Source organism: Lathamus discolor, chromosome 1 (assembly GCF_037157495.1).
Source record: "Lathamus discolor isolate bLatDis1 chromosome 1, bLatDis1.hap1, whole genome shotgun sequence".
Taxonomy (NCBI): domain Eukaryota; kingdom Metazoa; phylum Chordata; class Aves; order Psittaciformes; family Psittacidae; genus Lathamus; species Lathamus discolor.
Genome location: NC_088884.1, coordinates 150,481,300 through 150,494,796, shown reverse-complemented (window position 1 = coordinate 150,494,796; position 13,497 = coordinate 150,481,300). Strand labels below are relative to the sequence as shown.

General features: G+C 41.8%; 1 long non-coding RNA gene across 1 annotated transcript in view; it reads left to right on the top strand.

Annotated features, from left to right (window-relative positions):
• LOC136007409 (uncharacterized) overlaps positions 1-13,497 on the top strand; it is a 37,687-nt gene that overhangs the window by 283 nt on the left and 23,907 nt on the right. The window contains exon 2 of the long non-coding RNA XR_010609687.1: positions 7,285-7,518. This is a non-coding gene — a long non-coding RNA (uncharacterized LOC136007409). The remainder of the gene's footprint in view (positions 1-7,284; positions 7,519-13,497) is intronic.

The window sequence follows — 13,497 nt, the reverse complement described above, 5'->3', positions numbered from 1 at the left end:
GCATTCCCACAGAATGCTGAGTTTCTAAGATATTTCCAGGCTGTCTATTGTTTGCCAGTTTGTACACCTTTCGCTTACCTTCCTGTTTTGGTCACAACTATTCAATATGCTTCCCTGAAGTCCTGTCAGTGGCTCTCACCGCTTTTGTCACTTCCCTGAGTGTCCTGTGGTTCCACAGTCTTTGTATTCGGGGGTAATTCCCAGGCTGACCTGTTAAAAACAGGATTCCAGGGGGAATAAACAAAATCTGTAAATAGAGAAGATAATCTCGTTGTACTCGGGACAGTAGCTGAGGGACCATCCTCCTTATGTGTGGTTTGGCCCTCCAACCTCTTCCTGCCTTGGTGGCTGAGCTCCAATCTTATCCTGGGTAAGGATAAAAGGACGTATGAGAATGTACTTAGGGTGACTGGCTTACAGCAAAAGAAAAGGGACTTGGCAGTAATAGTGGGTTGGCTATACAGATTTTGTATACAAATCGAGCTACAAATGTTAGGAATTTCCCTCTGGAATAATCTTTAAAAATCAGCTTGATTGTAAAGGCAAGACTGTCAGGATTGTTTCTTCAGACTTAAAAGCAGGTTAGAAGTGTAAAGCGTACAGCTAGTTCCCTACTATTTGGAGACATTGTGGCTTACTGTAATAGTGAACAAAAAGTTCAGACTTTATTATACGCAGGGTGCCATGGACCATCTGGAATATCTGTGGCCTATGGCACTGTGAAGAATACATACTAGATAGCAGGAATGAGGCTTGGGAACTTAAGGGCAATCAGAGATTTATGCCTAGTGGTCTGAAACTATTGCAACAAATAGTCCATACTCTGATTCAACAGCTGAATGTACAAGATTGTTCTGTATTATGTACCACCCCATGTTTCATGCAACTTACTGAGTGTTGAAGACTCATCAGATATTGATCAAATAAAATATCCTTATCCTAAATGCTGGCTAAAAATGGCTTTTTTGTTATCTTGGCCTAACTGTACATTGTCCTATGGGACGATGCTGTGAAGGAGACTGGAAGTCTCCTGAAAATAAGCAAAACATGAATTTGAATTAAGATGGATTAAGAAAGCAAAAGGAAGGTAAAAATTCTTCACTTTGTGTAGGAGTGAAGTACCAATCTGAACAAGTTTGGTTGTGATAAGAGATGCCCTTCCTCAGCGATGAACTCTGTTGCAAAGTAGTACACTCGCTAAAGATAAAGTAAGTGTTGCTGGCAGCATTAAGCTTACAAGGGTAACATTCCTCTTAAATTTCTGTAGTCTTTTACAAATGAAAGTACACAGAAAGGAGGGCTGTTTAAAATAAATTTCAGTTTTCTAGGAAAATAAAGACTTTTCACCAGGAATGACTGAAATGCCAGAACAGGTTCTTGGATGGTAAAAATGCTATAGCTACCCAAAATCAGCTAGAGATCTGTCCCGGATTGAATTGCTCACTTCTTGCTCTACATATGTGGTAACATGTCTGTGGCCTGCACCATCTGTGTTACCGCTGTTGCTTTTCTTTTGATGTGTAGCTTACACGTTTTTTATCATAGCACAATAAAACCCAGAACTGTTGGTGATGAATCGATTTGTCATATAAATGTGCATCTCCTCATGCATATTTCACATTTGCTTCTTCCTGTGCATAAACAGCATAAGCAGTGTATTTTATGATTATCTCTGTGTAAGTGAAGTCTCAGATTTTCTGATTCTTGCTGATACAGGACTTTTTTCCGAAAAAGGCAAAATTATTCTGCCTAGGAGCAACACCACTGGTCACAATCTAGTTCACCTGGTTTTGAAACAGCAGAGAAATGGTGCCAACACTGCTGAGGTTTTAGGCTTCATTAATAACAGCAAATGTGGCTTCAGGTGAGGTGTGGCATGAAATGATCTAGTTGCGAGACTAAAATGTAGTCAAGATATGGACTGTATCTTCAGCTGTGATATGATCAGAGTGATGTCCATATTCTTACATGGCAATAGTTGCGGTGGGTGAAATTCTCTTGGACTTCTAAGTCGGGGGAATATCATCTTAACGTCTTTTTTTTCAGGTAAATAAAGAACATTTGGGTAAACTCTTTGTTGTTTAATAAAGCATGCTTGGGGTGCTCTTCCTGGCTTTACAGCCATGTTTCTTTCCATGTTTAGCAGTGGTTTTATTTGTTCAAGCCTGTATAAAGATACGTATATTCTTTTTATTTGGCACTTCTAAAGAGATTCCTTGAGCAAAACTAAGCCTGCTGTGGGATCCTGATTCTCACACTGGAGCTGAGCAGTGAGATTGCTGTCAGTGATGCCTTAGTTCAATGGCAAAAGCATGTGGTGGCTCTTCCAAGTGACTAGTCAAATAGATAGACTGAAGTGCTTTTTAAAAATGCTAACGTTTTCATGTTCAGCAGCTAGTACTACTGGTTGTATTTGCTGGTTTTATTTAACCAGACTGTCTGGTTAAAGTTTGAAAACCACTTGTAAAGTCTCGTCTCATTTCAACAAACTGTATTTTTTAGTAAGTTTTCATTGATATGCAGGGAAGTGGACTTGTCTTTTTAATCTAGCTTTAATATGTAAAAGGGTTTAAAGTTACACTTCTGAGTGTAACTTTATCTGAAAGGTTAGGATTAATTTTCCAGTTTCAGAACTTGTGTGACACCCAGTTTGCACATGATGTTTTTAAAGGGCATTATTTTGAAGGAAGGTACAGCTATGCCTCTTTTTTGTTTTATGTCTCTGCCAAGGCCAAGGAATTAGTTCTTCGATCCCCAAGTTTTGTGAGAAAATGAGTAGAGCCTGCTCAGCAGATAGCATTTGAGAACAAAAGAAAATTACTGTCACAAATAACTTTAATACACAGACTTACTTGATTTTTTTTTTCCCCCTGAAACCAGAAAGGAATCTTCAAGGGCAAATGGAACCTTGACTTGCCCGTAAGAGGAAAGCCCATCCATGTGGCCATGGCTGCGACCTGTGGTACCGCTCTTTGTGCTGCACTCTTCCATGATAGTGAGGGAAGTGAGAGAAGCACTAAAGCTTTCTTGCCTCTTCAAAAGCAATCAATGGCTAATTGATGCAATATGGTTGGGATTGTTACTGGTGTCTGAGGGATTGGACATCTAATTCCTACTAACATGATTGATGATCTCAGCATATTTTTTCGTTTTTGAAATGTAGGTTCCTGCCTCCTGAAGAAATAACACTTTATTTCTCCATTCAGATGAAAAATGCTAGAATGAGTGACTGTGCTCTCTTTAATACACTTTTTACTTTGTTCATTCTTTTTGACTGGAAAATACATGTTTTTGCTATTTGTGTACAGGGAAACAGAAAAATCTTAATGGAGGCTTGCTCTCCAGAGAGAGCACATGAGATTAAACACTCTTTCTACACTCTTTCACTTTTGCCTAAATGTAATTTTAATGGTAAGGTAAAATGGTACAGCTTAAACATGAAAGCAAAGTGAGTAGATACATGAAAGCACAACACCATTTATATCAGCATTCTTTGCTGACTACAGCAAGGTGAAATCAAGGTGGAGGCATTGCTTAAATGGGATGCATGAAGCCTAAAGTAGAGGTGATGGACTGAATTTTGCTTTAATTTATACTTAGTACAGTTCCATTGAAGTCAGCAGGGAGACGGATCAAAGCAGGACCTTGCTGCTAAATAATAGGGTGCTCAGAATTGCTCATGCCATAATTTTTGCAACCTTAGTTGTAATCCTTAAGTAAAAATAAGAGTTTCTGTATCTAGTAACATAGGGATCTCTTGCTTAGGAAAATCAAATTTTGAAAGAAAAAAATTAACTTGGGGTTTTGACTTGCTCTTTTGTGTTGGGGGTGCCACACGTTCAGAGGAAGAGGAATGGTGAGTCACCTTTCGATAGCATTCTTTCAGGAGAGGTGGAGTGGAGGGAGGGAAGGAGATGGGTCATTTTGTTGCTGTTGACCTACTTTCTGTGCTTGGTTCCCCTTAGTGCTGGGCAATTAGGCCAATTCTAGCTGAAGTCATTGGTAAGGAGGGAGCATGCAGAGAAAGGACAGGTGTTAAGGAGGCGTAGGTAAAACACACCACCCTGCTGGGTGCTGCTGTGAGTGGAGGCTATGGGTCAGGTACAGCCAAAGTTGTTCCCCTGTTCCCAGTCTGTGCAGATCCCACTGGATACCCCAGCAGCATACCTGGCATCCTTGAATGGCTGTCCATCAATCTGGACTAGAGGAGTGTTGGCCACCTGTGGCTGGTCCCACTGTGAATTCAGGTGCTATGCCTGAATAGGAGCCTGGAGATTTTTGCCTACTCAGAAGACTACCCCAAACTATTGCACTTCAAGGCAACCCTTGGGACTTGTTGTGAAGAAGGTGGAACATGGAATTAAAAAAGATCTTCAGTGAAACAGCAGAAATAATAATGCTTGCTTAGAGTCTTTCCTCCTCACCTGTTGATTTGCAAAAGATGATAGGAATTTAATGTCTTTAAGATTCATGCTTTTCCACCAGATTTCATTAAAGTTGTCCAAGCATTTCAAGTTATAGGGTAGGGGCTGGAGAAAGACTGACAGACTTGTTTCCTGCAGGAAGAAAAAACCCAACCAACCAAGAAGCCTAGATCCACTATGATATATTGCACATGGAGATAGCCTGCTCTGAATATATCCAGAGACCAGATGCTTTCTGAGTAGGAACTGATGTAGGAGTCAGACAAGGGGAAGCAGTCCCAGACTGGTGCACTCATGCTGGGGAGTGTGAGAAATGCAAGGTTTTCTGTGTCATTGGTTTATCTGAAGGACAATCAGGGAAAAGTGTCAATACTATTACTAATGCTAACCCCAAAACATTCAAGCATCCCAAGTTTGATCCTACACCAGGCAAAAGAGCATTTTAAAAATTTATTCTCCGAGAGTAAGAAATCTGAATGGATTGTTGATTTTAGCTTTTATTTCCTCCTAGCAAGGTTTGAAACCATCCTGAAATGGAGAAGGATCATGTTTGCTCCAGCAATGGGATTAGTAAAAAACATTGAACATTTTTTGTGCTTAGTAAAAAGAAGCTATTTAGGCTGTAAAGGAGGACAACAACTTTTCAAGAACCTTTTTCCCCTGATTTTAAAGCATGTTGCCTGGAAGGACGACAGGCTGCTGAAGCGCAGCACTACTGTCACAGAGCCGCTGGATCCAGCCGGCTTGTCTGCAGCCCATTCTGAGCACAGAGGGCAAGACTGCTTTGTCTGCAGCCTCTTCTTTCTGCAGACGTTGCCTCAGGAATCACAAACCTGTCCTTTCTTTGTTTTACCCCGTGGTCTTTGTTGCTGTGTGTTAATGATCATCACCTGACTGGCTTTGTTAATGTCATACAGCTTGTTTTCTAAAAGTAATTATTAAAGAGTGCAACATTGCACTTCAGCGGATTTATTTTGTAGCTGGAAATATCTTAAAGCTATCTCCATTTACCGCAGGCTCTTTTAACCAGCTCTATGGTATGCTTTACATAAAGGCAGTTCTAATTTCTTTCCCATTATACACTGAATTAAAAGGCATATTCTTAACTTTTTATCAGTAAGGCGCTGGGAACATTTTGAGCAAAGCCCTCCTCTACTGTGTGTTGTGACAGTGGATCAATGGAAGGAAACCTGAACCCAAAGTACCTGCCGGCTCAGACTTCTCCAAAATGTCTTAGCAGCTCAAACTTCAGAAAAGGCAGGCTTAAAAAAACAATGAAAGGCTTAGAGAATGAAAATACAAACTGCGTGCCAGTTGCTGTCTGCTTGCTGTCCTCCGCAACCTAAGCTTTACATGCTCCTAAGCTTTATGTGCTCCTCTGCACTAAATGCCTCTTGAGCACTAACCCACTCTCCATCTCTGTCCTTCGCCACTGCAGTAACACCAGTGTTTTCAGCTGGTGCCAGCAGGCTTTTTGTAGAGGGACGGGAATGCTTCTGCATGCTGCAGGGGGACAAGGGGGTTTTTGGCCTGCTGAAAACGTGTATCAGGTTCAGAGGTTGGTAGCCGGGGTGCCTAGCCTGGGAAATGAGGAATACTCCTTGGACCTCAGACTGCTCTGCTGCCCTCAAGTGATGCATGCAGTGAAATGTTTTGCAGTGTTTATCACTGATAACACAATATTCCAGTCCTTCCAAGACTGCTGGCTTCAAAAGAAATGATCTAAAGTGGTTATGGCTTTGTCAGTCAGAATGTCGAGTATAGATGGAAATTTATTTCTTTGACTCTCCATAAGTCGAAGTCCTTTCCCAGGACTGTTAAATGTTTGTTGTGAGAAAACAGAAGTCTGAAGTCTGTCTCCCTCCACTGAGACATAACGAGCAATTGCCCTTCGGTTCCATTGTATTCCCTTCTCTTCCATTTCTTGTGCTCTTTCTCTCCTCCCCCCCCCCCCCCCCCCCCGATATTTTTAGCTCCAGTTTAGCTGCAGTTAGAACTTCCTTCTCACAATCTCATTTTATTGAAATACTGCTCTGTGTAATGGTGGTTCTGTTGGAGATGGTTATTTGCACTATCATATGAGCAAGCTAGGAAAATAGGGTATTAAATTAACAGGGATTTGGGATAATCTAAAAAGACTAATTTTATGGGGTTTTTTGATCATTTTGCTCATGGGCAGAAACTTAAGTTATGGATACTAAAATTATTCTGTATACTTATCTAGGCTTATTCTTCTATTCTTCAAACCAGCTCCCTATGGACATATTTGTATAAACAGAAGCATGCTAATTAAAATTGCCAGGGAGACACAATCTATTTAAAGCCTCAAAGCACAATTTTACTTTTAGGCTTCATATTGTGATAGTGTAAAAGAGCAAAGTTTCTCTTCAAGGTTTAAATATAACGAAGTGGAAATTTTTGTTCATTATGTGCTATTTGGCTGCATGCTGCTCTTATCTCCACTAACATGCACCTGATTTTCTTTTCTATCTTGCCTTTGTTCGTTGTTAAATCTCCAATGGCCTTTCATCTTTCTTAAAGGGCTGCAAAACTCATTAAAACTTTGCAATTATTTATTTCCTTCTGCTTTGTTGTTAACCCCCCTCTTGTAGTTCCCTCACTTTGACATAAAGTAACAAATTTTAAACACTACGGTTATACTATGGCCTGTACCAACAGTCTCTACATGTCTATTTATTGTAAGTCTATCTATTTCTGCTATCTATATCTGTATCTAACACCTAGTCTTATATCTAACCTAGTCTGTTTCTATCTAAAATCTTGATTTTCCAAACAGGGACGATATAATTCCATTTCTTCTGGTCTGTAACAATGGCCATTGTTTTTTTTTTTTTTCCAGGATGATATTTCCGTTATGGTCTTCTCCCAGAAGCTGAGTCAAAGTCTTGTCACTTTTGTAACTAAGAGGAGGAAAGCAGGTCCTCAGGGTCACAGGCATGGGTGGAAAAGCCTGTGACCACCAGGATATGCGTGCAGAGCTGATGACCTTTGAGGTGGAAATTGTCCTGCTGGCTCTGCCTCACTGTGAGTCTGAAAAGCAGCATCTTGACAGCAGCACAACTCTCCAGCCATGGTATGTTGCTGGTAGAGCTGGCCGCTGCCTACTCAAGGCTCACACCAAGCATCACACCAAGTACACACCGGACCAGCAGGAGCAAGCTTCCAGGGGTTGTCTTGATAAAGTGGGCAGAGACTCCCCCAAACTCATAACTCCAATGAAAACAGGGACTGTGGTGGATGTCCCTGAATTACGCAGGGAGGTGCCAGGCTTGGTTTCTGGGCGAGGTGGTTATCAAGTTTGTTAAACAGGACTTGTGCTTAGTGAACCCACGATGACTGTGCCTGATGATTGCAGTATTCAGTAAATGCCTCTCAATAGTACGTGATACAATCTTCTCCGTAACTTTTCCAGTAACTGAGGTTGGACTTACAGGGCTGTAGTTCCCTTGGTCTTCCCTTGTATTAAGAGAGGTGCTGCCTATGTGTGAAGTTCATGGCATTCCAAAGCCTAGTTCACTTCACTTTGGATTTGAGATGTGTATTTTAATGTAACTGATATAAGCTCAATCCAATTTACCTTAAATGCAGTCTAAGAGCATTCTGCTGAAAGAATTTGTTGATAAGCTCTACCTCAGTGCACTCCTAATTGAGGTGCTGGTCAAATCTGTTGCTATTGCTCCAGATTGTTTGTCACCAGCCACAACTTTTTGATCCTGTGGTTCCATGGTGTTCTGACTTGAGCACTGAAGCTGACTTAAAGAATTTAAGGAGTCTGTGCCAGCTCAGACTGCTCATTCCTACATTTGCATCACTGTTTTACCTGCCAGCACATAACTGCTACTGGGTCTTTGGTGTAGGCCAAATCACTGAACTGAGCCAACTTGAAAAATTTTATGTCTTCTCTGCAGAAAAGAAGCCTGGATCAGTTTATTGAATCAGTTTACAGAATGTGTCTGCACCAGGCAAAACTGCATTGTGCTGCAGGCACACAGGGCTGTGTCATACTATAGGAGCCTATGGCTGAGATGTGGGGGAAAGGGAAGGACTCCTTAGGACAGTTAGGAGTTTTGCATAGTTCCTTCAACATGGTTTAACGCAAAGGTTAGGTGCTAATGATCTGGTAATGGTCCACACAAGGAGGTCATTAGGGGCTGTACAAAAGTAATCTCTCTCCTGATGTTCTCTAAGTTTCTTTGTGTGCCTTTGGCTGTGTGCTAGGAGCCAGGTAAACTCATACGGCTGCAGTCCTGCGTCCTCTTGCAATTACCTTTGAGTACATCAGGGTGGATGTTCAGTTTTGTTAAAAACTACCACGTTTTGCCTTTAATTAAACCTAGACTGAAAAATACATTTCCAAAATCTGGGAAAAAAAAACCAAAACCACCCCCTCCCCCCCCAAAAAACCCACCACACTTAAATTTATATATGAGGGTTATATTTTTACATGTCTCTGGTAGTGTTTGCAATGTCTGTCTTGTTGAAACAGACTACTGTGTTGCAGAAAGAAAACAAATATTTCCTTTATTATTTATTCTCTCATGTCAGTATGGAAAGGAAATAGCATAACAAAATGATGCCTTGTCTCCCTGATAAAGTAAGAGGCTCTGCTCAGATATAGTCTGATTTCCTCTAGATTTATCCAAAAGTCATGAGGTTTGGTCTTTAAAAACATGTGAGCACTGGTTTGAAGCTTCTTCTGTTGTTGAGGCATTTTTAAGTTCCCCATTCTATGTGCATGCTCTGGTAGCTCCTGAAGGGTCATAATCTCTTAGAATACAAAGGGGGTCGGTCCCCTTCTCCTCCTTCTTGCCCCCTGTTCATTGGGAAATACAGTGAATTCCAGGCCTTGCATTTCGTGGTGTTACAACCATGCCAGGTGCATTTGCAGCCCTCTTTCTGGTGTGGTGAGGAGCCTCCACACTTGGCTGAGACAGCAGCAACATGCCCCTGCCTGTGATCCAGTGCTGTCTCCTGTCTCCACCAGTCATCTCCTATGGGGCCCTCAGGCTGCTGCAGAGTCGTATTGATCAGATATTCCTCCTCACTTGATCAATTGTCAGATGAAAGACTGGACATGAGCCAGCAATGTGTGCTTGCAGCCCAGACAGCCAAGTATCCTGGGCTGCATCAAAAGAGCATCAAGGGAGTTGGTTTTCCCCTTATCCCTTACTCTTGTGAGACCCCACCTGGAGAACTACATCAAGCTCTGGGGTCCCAGTACAAGACAGACACGGGCCTGTTAAGAGAAGGGCAATGGAAATGGTCAGAGGAACATCTCTTCTTTGAATAAAGGTTGAGCGTGTTGGGGGCCAGCCTGGGTAAGAGAAGGCTCTGGGGAGACCTTAGTACAGCCTTTCAGTATATAAAGGAGGCTTGTAAGAAAGACAGACTTTTTGCCAAGGCCTGTAGCATCAGGAAAAGGGACAATGGCTTTAAACTGAAAGACATGAGACTTAGATTAGACGTAAGGAAGAACTTTTTTACAATGAGGATGGTGAGATACTGGGACCAGTTGCTCAGAGAAGTTGTCGATTCCCCATCCCTGGAGGAGTTCAAGTTGGCCGGGGCTTTGAGCAACCTGTTCTAAGATGTCCCTGTCTGTGGCAGGAGGGTTGGAGTAGGGTGATCCTGAAAAGTCCCTGCCACCCCATACCATTCCATGGTTCTATGATGCTTAGATTCTCTATGATTCTATGATGAGCTCATCAGCTAAAGCCAAAAGAACTAGGGACCTGCTGCCTGAATATGTATCTTGATCTGTCAAGCTCTCTCTTTCTGCACATAAATTAGACAGCTTTGGGGCTTTATGAGTACACGTCTTGGTTTGGCTGGCAAGAAAAATGAAGAGCAAGGGTGGGATGAGGGCTCTGCTGAAAACAGCGCAGAATTCCCGCGGTTTCGGCACAACCTGAATTTCACTGCAAGTGCTTCTTTTTCTCGTCCTCGTTGCTACCCTCCATTTGGTCAGCAGGTGGCAATCTCTACTTTTCGTCTGATCTGAAAAGTTCTTGCACAACGCAAACTCTTTATTCAAAGAGCTGTTTCTGCATTGCTTCGGGTATTCTGACCGGGAGCTGGGTGAGATCTCATTCCAAATCTCTCTTAACATTTAAACGCTTACTTAGTCATCAAAGTATTTTTAAAAGCAGAACTTAGAAAGCCTATTGCTTTACAAGTCATGCTTGTTCCTTTCCCATCCCCAGCTCTCAGAAACTCCCACAACTCAAAACTGAGCCATATAAATGGAGCTGCGTGTATCAGATCTTTTACTATGAGCCATAGACGTTACTTAACATGCCAGTACTCAGACCTCATAAACTAGCATGTTCTAGGATCCCGGCCTAATATCACTTACTAATATTTCAAGTGAATCTTGCAAACAGATGATGGAATAAGAAAAAAATTAAAAATACAGGTATTTCCATGCCTGTTGTTAAGTGTTTGCCTTGCTTATTAAGTCTAAGCAATCTGATGTCCTTTCCTTGTGGAACAATTGGCCAAAAAGCATATCCAGAGTCAGCAAGTCCTTGGGCTCTCTGCTGTGTAACTGCCAGTGTTGCAAAGCAGTTCTGTCTAAGGCTGTTTCAGTATATTTCAGTATTGACATGCTCCCTCCCTGCTCCATTCTGAAACCTCTTTTGCATACCAAAATGTACAGCAGTGCATGTTTTCATATGAAAATGAATGGTGACTTTTTTGCCTAAGCTTTGTGGGAAATTTGAATTTCTCTTTAAAATTGGGAGAGGCATATGTATTTTCACAACAGGTATTTTGATTTTAGCCTTGCTGTCTGAGGTACACAAGCAGGCTAAAATGCCTTGTTGGTTACTTGCCTATTGGCAGTGGCAAGAAAAAAATGTTTCATTGTTTAACTGCCATTTGCTCTGGCCTATTAATACCTGTAATCTGCTATTTCAATACAGTCTGTATTGAGGAAATTTGTTGAGGATTAGTAGGAAATTAGGTAAGTTACAGCTAAGTTAAATAATTACGCTAAGGGCATGCAGTCCCCCAGAACAAATGAACCTGCACAGATTCATTATGTCTGTTGGTAAAAAAAAAAAGAGTATGAAACATTATTTTTGTTCACTTAAAGAAACACAGTGATGGTTGTGTGGAGTTTGTGTAGTCTGAGGAATAAACATAAAAAGTGCGGGTCATTACATCTTCAAGCATAACTTCTCAAAGAGAGCTGCTGTTTTTAAGAACCTCATCTACTTTGTTTATGACCTGCCTCATTGCTCCACCTGCGCCCAGGTGTATTTCTGTTCTGCTGCTCGTAATTTCTGATGGTACCTGTGCATCTGCTGACAGCTTGGGAAGCGCCGTCTGCTTTCACTGCAGGCTGGCAGCTGGAGGTTTCATGCTGGAGTGGAGTCACCCAGGTTTTGGGTGAAATAAGAGCATGCGGTTAGCTCCTGGCAGCCTGCAGACACACTGGGCACTGTGTTGTCCTTGAGTCCTCATAGCTGTGCTGGGAGCTGCCTTGCAATTTCCATATTGTCCCTTAGGCAGTTTTTCCAGGTGCTTCAATGCCATGGTGACGACTTCTGTCAAGACAGATAAGTAGGAACAGTTGCTGACTTAAAACCAGTGGGATATTCAGGCCTGAAAAAACTGCTGTTCTGAGGCAGCACTTGAACAACAGATGTTTTAAAATACACATTTTGGCTGGAGGGTTTCTGCAGTCTCTGTCCTCAGAGGTTTTCAAGACCCAGCTAGAAAAATCCCTGAGCAACCCAGTCTGATCTCACAGCTGACCCAGCTCTGATAAGGAGTTTGGACCAGAGCCCTTTGGAGGTCCCTTCCAGCCTGAGTGGTTGTGGTGTGCACATGGACTGCTGCAGTGCCTTAAGGCTCGAACCTGGTCAACCCCTGTTGTGCCTCTACAAGTCCTGGTCCTAAGAGTTATACCTCTGCACATACTATTAATTTCCAAGGAGTGCTTTGAACAACAGTTAAGCTTCAGTAGCAATGTGAGCTGTTATCTCAAGAGCTATCTCATAGTACTGTTGGGGAAAACATGGAAAAGGTGACCATGGCTGAAGCCCCAGGGAGGAGGCCTTCTTAAGGGCAGAGATTAGGATTTGGTAATGCAGCTGGAGAATGAACTGTTTTCTAACCCCAAATTACTTTCCTGTTTTTGTACTTGAGTGAAACTAGGACATCTCAAAGAAAAGATGAAGACTTTTTTTTCAGAGCCAAGAATAATCAGTAACTGGAAAGGACACTTATGGGACATATAAGAGGTGAGGTTAACATCTCTAGACCAGTGAGGCATACTGCACCTTTCAGTAGTTTGGGGTTGCCTAGACTTTTTCTAGTGGTTACCAGAAGTTTTTACAGCTTCTACAAACTTCTTTGGGTTTCTCCCCCCTCACAATATAGTCCTATTAACTTTTTACCTTGCTGTTAATCTGGTTTATGTATTTGGGAAACCCCAACTCCTAATCATGAGCTGACAACATTAGACAACATAATCTCTTTCAATTGGGAATGGCATTGTTTGAACTAAGAGGCTGATGTAGGTGGAAAACACAGTTCACTTGAACTAGCGCCTCTTGGTTATCAGTGAATGAGATCCAGACACCACAGAATCTAACAGAATTTGCATTCAGTTGAATTAACATCCCTTAAATTCAAGTCTTGCTCTATTTCTGCTTCGCCTGCAGGTATTTAATGCTGTAATGGTTTCCTCTAAGAATAAAAAGACAAAATATCCCTTTTCTTGTTGGAGTGATTTGCCTGTAGTGCAAAGCAGAACAACAGCAGAACAACCACAGAACAACTGCCCTTGTCTTTTACACATTTTTTCCTTTTATTCCCCCCCCCCCTTTTTTTTGTTTTCCTTTTGAATGTATTCCCTGGTGCAAGAATATTCCCTCAAAAAATTAAATAAAACAACAATAATCATCCAGTCATCTTTTTCCCGCATGTTCATGCAGTTATTCTGCCTAAGTAGTAGATCAGATTAAAAATCTAACAGCAGTATGTCACTTTCCAGGCCACGTCAGGGTCTACAAAGGTGTTTCAGGATGTTGTGAGTTCCAAT